At 37.6% G+C, this 9,633-nt stretch overlaps 1 pseudogene; it reads left to right on the top strand.

Annotated features, from left to right (window-relative positions):
• Positions 1–5,387: 5,387 nt before the first annotated feature.
• LOC113616878 (ferritin light chain pseudogene) lies at positions 5,388–8,014 on the top strand (annotated as a pseudogene).
• Positions 8,015–9,633: the final 1,619 nt, after the last annotated feature.

The following is a 9,633-nucleotide window of genomic DNA, read 5'->3' as shown; positions in this document are numbered from 1 at the left end:
TTCCCACTAGCTAGCTATTTTACATTTGGTAGTGTATATATGTCCATGTCACTCTCTCACTTCATCCCAGATTACCCTTCCCCGTCCCTGTGTCCTCAAGTCCACTCTCTATGGCTGCGTCTTTATTCTTGCCCTGCCCCTAGGTTCTTCATAACCATTTTTTCTTTTTTTTTTAGATTCCATATATATGTGTTAGCATATGGTATTTGTTTTTCTCTTTCTGACTTACTTCACTCTGTATGACAGTCTCTAGGTCAATCCACCTCACTACAAATAACTCAATTTCATTTCTTTTTATGGCTGAGTAATATTCCATTGTATATATGTGCCACATCTTTATCCATTCATCTGTCGATCCTGCAAACACTTTTACTTTACTCAATTGAGACCAAAGTCAGACTTGTAAGGTAATAAATTTACGTTGTTTTGAGTCACTAAATTTGGGATAATTTGTATGAAAGCAATAAAAAAAAAATACAGAGGTCCTACAAGAGCCAGGCTATATATTTATACTTAAGTATTTCTGAAATGAATTTAACCTTGTGATTGACAGCAGCAGCAGCAGCAGCTTCCAAGGGATCCCACCACACACCTGAGGCAAAAGGAGCCTAATACAAAGCAGTGACAGCAGCAGGTCACTGCCCCACACTTGGGGTAGAGGGGGACTTGATCTACTGTAGCAGCAGCATAGCCTGAATGGGAACCCATCCTCCTGTGGCACTAGTCCCATCAACATTAGTCTAATCTGCTAGCATCTGCTGTGCCAACAGGCCCAACATATACAAACCCTCCAACTCAGTAGCATTAAGTGAGCCAGGCTCAGTGTTTCCTGAAACTCATATCCAGTTGCACTGGAAATCCAAGATATCACCTACTGTTATGAAAACATAAACAATAACAGAAGACTGGGAACTTCAGAAAGAAAAGGGGAACAATGGAATGGGTGAAAACAAATGGGGTAAATATAAGAGACTATCATTAGCCTCATGAGTTTCTTAAATTCTATATGATGGTCAAAGCAAAAATGATGACACCATCTGATGGGGTTCTCAATGTAGAGAAAGGAAATACTACAGAAAATCATACTTTAAAACTCGGGAATATTAAGAGACCTAAATGGAAGTAAAGTTTTGAAACTTCACTTGAAGTAATAAAACACTGATTCCAGTAGGCTATGATAAATTACATATGTATACTGTAATGCCAAAAGCAACCACTAAGAAAACTATACAAACAGTATACACAAATGATTATAAAGGAATTAAATTAAAATGGACTTATTAAAAAATGTTTAAGTAACCCACAAGAAGGAAAAATAAGGGAAACACAGGATTGAGAAACTAAGGTAAAAGACAAAACAAAAAATAACATGGTAGACCTAATCTTTGACATGGCAATAATTACATTAACTGTAAATGATCTAAATAACCAAGTCAAAGACAGAGATTGGAAGAGTAGATTAAAAAATTGCAAGCATGATCCAACTATATACTGTCTATAAGAAGCTTACTTTAAACATCATGATATAGGTAGTTCAAAGTAAAAGGATGAAAATGATATATCATGTGAACATTAATCAGAAAAAGCAGGAATGGCTATATTAATATCAGATAAAGTAGACTTCAGAGCAAAGGAAATTATTAGAAACAAAGCGGGTCATTACATAAAGATAACAGGAATAATCCACCTAGATGACCTAGTGATACTAAATGTGTGTGCACCAAACAACAGAACTTCAAAATGCATGAAGCAAACACTGAAAAGGTAAAAGGAGAAAGTTTTAAATCCACAATTATTATTTGAGACTTCAACACAGCAATTTATACAACTACCAGAGAGAAAAATCAGCAAGGATATGGAAGAACTGAAAACATCATCAATCAACAGGATATAACTGACATTTAAAGAACACACTCAGTAAGAGCAGAATACATATTCAAGTGTCCATGGAACATTCACTCATATACCATATACTGGGCAATAAGAAAACATTAGCAGATTTAAAAGAATTAAAATCATAGAGAGTATGTTCTCTAGCCATAATGGAATCAGACTAGAAATCAATAAGAGAAAGACAACAGGAAAATCTTCAATCACATGAAAACTAAACATCACAATTCCAAATAACTCATGGGTAAAAAAGACAGCATCAAGGAAAAATTTTTAAATGCATAGAATAAAAGAAAATGGAGATATAACAGATCAAAGTTTGTGGAACGAAGTGAAAGCAATGCTGAAAGGGAAGTTTATAGCACTAAATTGGGAAAGAAAATATTTCAGAGCAATAATTTTCTATATTAAAATAGTAAAAAAAGAAGAGGAAAAAACACTAAACAAGCAGAAAGAAGAAAATAATAAAGATGAAACAGAAATCCATGAAACTGAAAACAGGAAAATAGGGGGGAAAATCAATGAAACAAAAGGCTGGTTCTTTGAAATAATCTAACCAATAAAGATCTAGCAAGACTGATAAAGATAAACAGAGAGATGGCACAAATCACAGATATCAGAAATGCAACCAGGGATACCATGACATATCCTGCAGGTTAATGAGGGACAAGTTACTATGAACAAGTCTACACTATAAATTCAAAAATGTAGATGAAATGGGCCAATGTTTCTACACCCAAAACTACCAAAACTCAGCCAAGATGAAATAGATAATCTCAATTTTCCTGTAACCATTAGAAACACTGGTTTTTCATTTAAAAACTCCCAAAAGAAATGTTCAGGCTTAGATGTTTCACTTTTACCCAAGACTTAAAGAATTAACACCAATTTTACATGATTTGATAAGAAATAGAAGGAGAGGGAACAGTTTCTAATTAATTTTATGAAGCCAGTATTACCTTGATACCAAAACCAGACAGGGATAGTATAGAAAGAAGAAACCTACAGACCAATATTTTTTATGAAATTGGCTGAAAAACCCTCAGCCAAATATTAGCAAATTAAATCCAGAAATATATGAAAAGAATAATATACCATGACCAAGTGGGATTTATTCCAGTTATGCAAAGTTGGTTAAATATTTGAAAATTAAACAGTGTAATCCACCATATCCAATAGATTAAGGGGGAAAAGTCATGTGATCCTATCCATTAATGCAAAGAAAGCATTTGACAAAATCCAATCCCATTCATGATTTTAAAAAAAGAAGAAAAAAAACTCCAAGCAAACTAGGAATAGAAAAGGAACATACTGAAACTCATAAAGATGATCTACAAACAACCTATACCGACATTATATTTAACTGTGAAAGACTGGATGCTTTCTCTGTAAGATCAGAAACAAGGCACCGATATCTGCTCTCACCACTTTTATTAAATATATCACTGGAGGTTCTAGTAAGAAAATAAAGCAAAAATAAATAAATACATAAATTTAAAAGTTAAAATTTTAAAAAGTTTATTTAAAAGATAAAAGGACTATTCCTACTACGTTGCATAGGAAGGAACATATCCTACTGAATGTTGAATAGTAATATATGCTATTATACTGAATAAGGAAAAGTAAAACTGTCTGTATCTGAAGATGAGATGATAATCTAAATGGAGAAAATACCAAGGAATCCACGAAAAGCTTGAGAAATAATATTAGTTTGTAAATAATTTAGAGTACAAGATCACCACAATTTTATCAAATTATATATTAATAACAAATGTGTAGAAGCTTAAATAAAAATATGTGATGACATTTACAACTGACCTAAATAAATACTTAAATATAAGCCCAATAAGACATTTATAGGACCTCTATACTGAAAATTACAAAATGCTGACGAAGAAAAATTTTTAAGTCCCAAACAAATAGGGAGACATACCTTGTTCATGGATTAGAAAACACAACATGATAAAGATGTCAAGTCTCCCCAAGTTAAGAGGCTTAACACAATTACTCTTAAAATGCCCTCAAGGTTTTTGTGGATATAGACAAGCTTATTCTAAGATTTATATGGTAAGAAGAGGCTGAAGAAGAGCTAAAACAACTTGTAAAGGAAGATGAAAATGGGAGGAATTAATCTACGCAATTTCAAGATTTTGCAGTAATGATGGAGGGTAGATACATAGATCAATGGAATGGAATAGAGAACCCAGAAATAGACTGACATAAATACATATAACTTGTTTTTGACAGCAGTGCAAAAGCTATCAAGGAAGAATAGACTTTTCAAAAAATGGTACTGAAACAGTTGGACATCCCTCGACAAAAACAAACAAACAAAAAATGAACCTTAACCTCCACACCTTACACAAAAATTAAATCAAAGTGGATCATAATCTTAAATGTAAAAGCAGGACATTTTTAGAAAAAAAATAGGAGAAAATGTTTGGCATCTAGAACTAGGGGAATAATTCTTAGACTTGACACCAAAAGTATGATCAATAAAGGCAAAAACTGATAAATTGGATCTCATCAAAATGAGTTAAAAATGCTTCATAGAGGGCTTCCCTGGTGGCGCAGTGGTTGAGAGTCCGCCTGCCGATGCAGGGGACACGGGTTCGTGCCCCGTTCCGGGAAGATCCCACATGCCGCGGAGCGGCCCGCGTAACAAAACAAAACAAACAAACAAAAAAATGCTTCATAGAAGATCCTTTTAAGTGGATGAAAACTCAAATTACACAGTAGGAAAACATATTTGAAAATCCCATATGAGACAAATGACTTGTATCTATAATATACAAAGAACTCTCCAAACAACTTAAAAAAATCCAACTAGAAAATAGGCAGAAGACAGGAACAGACATTTCATGGAAGAGAATATACACATGGCAAAGGAGCACGTGAAAAGATGCTCAGCATCATTACCCATTAGGGAAATGCAAACTAAGACCATAATGAGATGTCAGAGAGTAACTAAAATTAAAGTATAGGGATAACATCAAATGCTGGCGAGTACATAGAAAAATTATATCACATCACTGGTGGGAAAATAAAATGGTTTAGCCACTCTGATCAACAGCTTGACAGTCTCTTTTAATCCTAAAAGTAGATTCACCCTACAACGCAGTAATTGTACACTTGAGCATTTATCCAAAAGAAACAAAAACTTAATTAAGTTCCCACAGAAACTTACACATAAATGTTCATAGCAGTTTTATTTATGATAGCCAAAAACTGGCAACTACGCAGATGTCTTTCAGTGGATGAATGTTGAAACAAATTGTGATAAAATCTTATGATAGAATACTACCGAGCAACAAAAAGGAACAAATTATTAATATACGCAAAAATTGAAATGAACTTCAAGGGAATGATGCCGAGGGAAAAATTTTGAAAAGCCGATCTCCGAAGATTAAGTAATTCATGATTATGTTTACATATTATTCTTAAAATAACAAAACTGTGGAGATGGAGAACAGATTACAAGTTGCCAAGGGTTAGAGATGGGGGTAGAAGGTACAGCGGGGGAACTCTGTGAGGTTTTTGTGGTTCCAGTACAAATAATACAGCAATCTTGGTTTTAATCCCTAAAGATTTCTAAAAGCAATTCCTAATAAGAGGTGTCCAGATATTTAGCAATGGCAGATTAGAGGTATAGCTCCCCAACATAACAACTTCAAAAGAGAACATACTAATTCAATGCATATGTTAATTTCAAAAAAAGGCCAGTCACAATACTTAAATGGTATATATCCTAACAATATTATTCTAAGTATCCAGCTATACCAGATGGACTAGCAAGATTTTCTGTACATTCAACCTTATTTAAGACAGTAAATCTTATAATAAGACAGTTAAAAAAAGAAAAACAAACCTCAACTACAGTTGGATATTCTCATAGGAAGATGAGGTGAAAATATGCAGCAGCGGTTCAAAAGCTTAAGCAGTGGCACCTAAATTTGGTTGTGCATTAGAATCATCTGAAACACTTTTTAAAAACCCTCACACAGACGGTTGGTCATCGTAGACCAATAAAATCATTTTAAATCTCCTCAGACGATGCCAATGTCTAGCCAGAACTGAGAACCAGCGGACTAAGCAGAAGGGGATGTTTCTACAAAGATCTCTTAACAATAAGTCCTTTCACCCAATCAGATTTACCTCCCCGCAAAGGGCTAAAGAACGCTAGTGTTGTCCATACTTGCTTAGCTTTAATTAGCACTTGTGACTTGCCCAAAACCTAGATCATGTTTCCCCTAAATTTCATGTTATTCCCTACGTTTTTCAAACCCAGGGCTAAGGGGTTTGCCAGGATGAGATTTTAAGTGCTCACACAGGGGAAGTCCCTGGCAAACCAGGACAGCGGTCCCTCTACATTGAAATGTAAAGCATCCTAAATAACCCTGCCACTGCTCCCAGATCCTAGTCTGTGCCAACCAGTGGAGAAAAGGCATTCTCCATTACTACCACGGCAAATGCTGCTGTACTTGCCTTGGCTGGTCCCTATCTCTTCCAGGCACCACTCCCCTTCACCTGCTGGTGGACGCTTTGGCCAGCTGACAATGCAGATATTTTCAAACTTTAAGGTGAATAAAAATCATCTGGAGGGCCTGTTATAACAGAGATCACTGAGCCCCACCAGACTTGCTGATTCCATAGGGCTGGGACAGGGCCCTAAAACTTGAATACCTGACACATTATCAGGGGACGCTGGTAAAACTGGTCAGGTTGTTACCGAATGCAGGTTCGTGTGTCTGAAGCACAGTGAGGCCAAACAAAACTAAAGGTTGGAGTCTGGAGCAGAGAAAGGTTTATTGCAGGATCGAGCAAGGAGAGGGGTGGCCCGTGTTCCAAAACACCCTGAAATCTCCAAAGGATTTCAGCAAAGCATTTTTAAAGGCCAGGTGAGGGAGGGACGTCCCAGGGAATGTGATCAGCTCGTGCACAATCCTCTGATTGGTTATGTTGAGGCCACAGGGCAGGTAACATTATCCATCCTTAGGTGCCAGAAGGTCGGGGGGCTACGTGCTCATGATCATCAAGGAGTTAATTTCTTCCATTGGGTGGTGGTTTTTAGCATCTGAAAACTCAAGAAATATGCCTGAGATACTATTATCTGAGTACTTCAGAGAGGAACTACAGCAGAGGATATGGGGGATGGGTCTGTCCTAGGAAGGCCCCATAGGGTACTGCTTGGTTACAAGGTGACCATACTTTGAGAACCACTGCTCTAGTGGCTTGGAATGTTCAGAAAGTAATGGAAGAATCCCTTCCCAGGTCTAGATTCTAGTATCGCCAGCTATTTTGTTGGGGGGAAGGGTAAGTTTTGTCCTTGCTTGGACTTCTTGTTCATTTATATCAAAGCCTATTTGAGGCAGTGCGCTCGGCAGTCCTGCAGTTCTGTCTTTTGCTTCAACAGTGTTTGGAATGAACAGACCCAGGGACGCTCCTTGCTCCAGCCCCCGACCACCCTCCAACCTTTCTTCCTGTCGCAACCTTTGGAATCAGCCACTCAGCTATCCTCAGCCTCCAGAACAGGCCAACACCGTTTTTTGAGCTTAGCTCCTTATCACTGATCAACCACGAGTTCCCAGGTTCGTCAGAATTCTTCCATCGAGGTGGAGGCCGCCGTCCACCGCCTGTTCAACATGCATCTGGGGACACTTACCTCTCTCTGAGCTTCTATTTCGACAGCAACAATGGGACTCTGGACAGTGTGGGCCACATTTTTCGCCAACTGGCTGAGGAGAAGTGTGAGGGCGCCCAGCGTCTCTTGAAAATGCAAAACCAGTGCTGTGGCCGCGCCCTCTTCCAGGATGCGCGGAAGCCTTCTCAAGATGAGTGGGGTAAAACCCAGGACGCTGTGGAAGCCGCCATTCTTAGGGAGAAGAGCCTGCACCAGGCACTATCAGATCTGCGCGCCCTGGGTTCCGCCCGCTCAGACTCCCACCTCTGTGACTTCCTGGAGAGCCGCTTCCTGGAGGAGTAGGTGAAACTCATCAAGAAGATGGGCGACCACCTGACCAACCTCCGCAGGCTGGCTGGTCCGCAGGCTGTGCTGGGCGAGTATCTCTTTGAAAGGCTCACCCTCGAGGACAAACAGGAGTCTCTGAAGTCCAGCGGCCTCTGAGGAACCCCTCTGGCATCAGAGCTTCTCCCTGAAGCCCTGCTCTGCAGCTACTAGGCAGCTTTGTAACCGCCCTGGAGCCCTCTCCCAAGCCTTGGACCAAATGGAAACAATAACGCTTTTTGCAGAAGGAAAAAAAAAAAGCCTATTTGAAACACAAACAGAATAAAGAGGAAAAAAAGAAATATATATATATATAAGTATATATATATATATATTTATGTTTTTTTCTTTTTTAAAAAATTTATTTTACTGAAGTATAGTTGATATACAATGTTGTGTTAGTTTATGCTGTACAACAAAGTGATTCAGTTATACATATATATAATTTTTCATATTCTTTTCCATTATGGTTAATTACAGGACATTGAATATAGTTCCCTGTACTATACAGTAGGACCTTGTTGTTTATCCATCATATATATAATAGGTTACCTCTGCTAATCCCAAACTCCCAATCCATCACTCCCCCACCTCCCCCTTCCCCTCGGGAACCACAAGTTTGTGTGCTATGTCTGTGAGTCTGTTTCTGTTTCATGGATAAGTTCAACATATTGACCTTCAATTCTTCTACTTTGCAGCTTCCCTCTTATCAGGAGATGTCAGCATTTAGTTCAAGGACAAATGCTTGCCTCTTGGTGAGTAATGTAGGCAATGCCTCCAAGAGACAAATAGCCCTTAGGGAGGGGGAAAAAGTCTTTCAAAAAGGTTGATGCCCAGAGGAGGCATTTTCAGTCATCTCAGCTTAGAGGTCAAATATCCAAAATTAAAAAGGTTAAAAAAAAGAAAAAGAAGAAAGCAAGGAAGAAAAGAAGGAAACAATTTTCTTATCTCATAGTAATAAGGCAGTTTTCCTTAAAAAAAAAAAAAGACTTAAGCCATAAATTCTCTTTCCTAATCAAAATGTGCTTTTCCGTCTTTAGACTATTCCTCTTATATCCTGTATTATTCATGACGTTTAATTCTTGAAATAGCACATGGCTGAAAACAGAAGCTAACCTCTTGTCCACTATGAATTAAATCTTCTTTTCCTAGGACCTGTCTACAATGTACAATTTGGGGTTTGCCAACATAATTATTTTTTCTGAAATGTTACAGCATTTTGCCTTTTCAATATATAGTTATACAATATATTGTTAACACAACATAGTTAATATAGTCAATATAGTAAATACAACTATAACACACGTGATATGATGCCACTTTGATTTTCTTCATCCATGTAATTCTGAAATTTGACAGTATAGTTTTCATATTCTAATGAGCTGAGTATTACCTTTGCAAGGATAGAACAATAAAATAAATTCATAATATTCTTGTGAGGTTTGCCCCTGGGGTGGATTACCATAATGGGGGGATATTTGAGCCTTTCCCCAAGTCATTAAAAAACCTCCAGCGAGCAGCCCCTTGTCCTCTCCAGGGAGTGGGGGAAAGGATCTTTAATCATAATAATCCTGGGGGGAGAAATCTCAGAAATAAGACATCTGCTTCTGTGCCTTGTTGTTTTGCAGAATAGCAATGACTGCTTTAGCAGCTTCTATTGCCATGTGTGTACAATAAGTAAATGAACATAAAATTGAATGAACGCATAAAAGAAGGATAAACCCACCCAGCTTAACAAA

This window comes from Aethalodelphis obliquidens, unplaced genomic scaffold, assembly GCF_003676395.1.
Source record: "Aethalodelphis obliquidens isolate GAN/ISIS:26980383/991018 unplaced genomic scaffold, ASM367639v1 scaffold727, whole genome shotgun sequence".
NCBI lineage: Eukaryota > Metazoa > Chordata > Mammalia > Artiodactyla > Delphinidae > Aethalodelphis > Aethalodelphis obliquidens.
The sequence above is the reverse complement of the archived record's forward strand: the minus strand, read 5'-3'. Positions and strand labels throughout refer to the sequence as shown.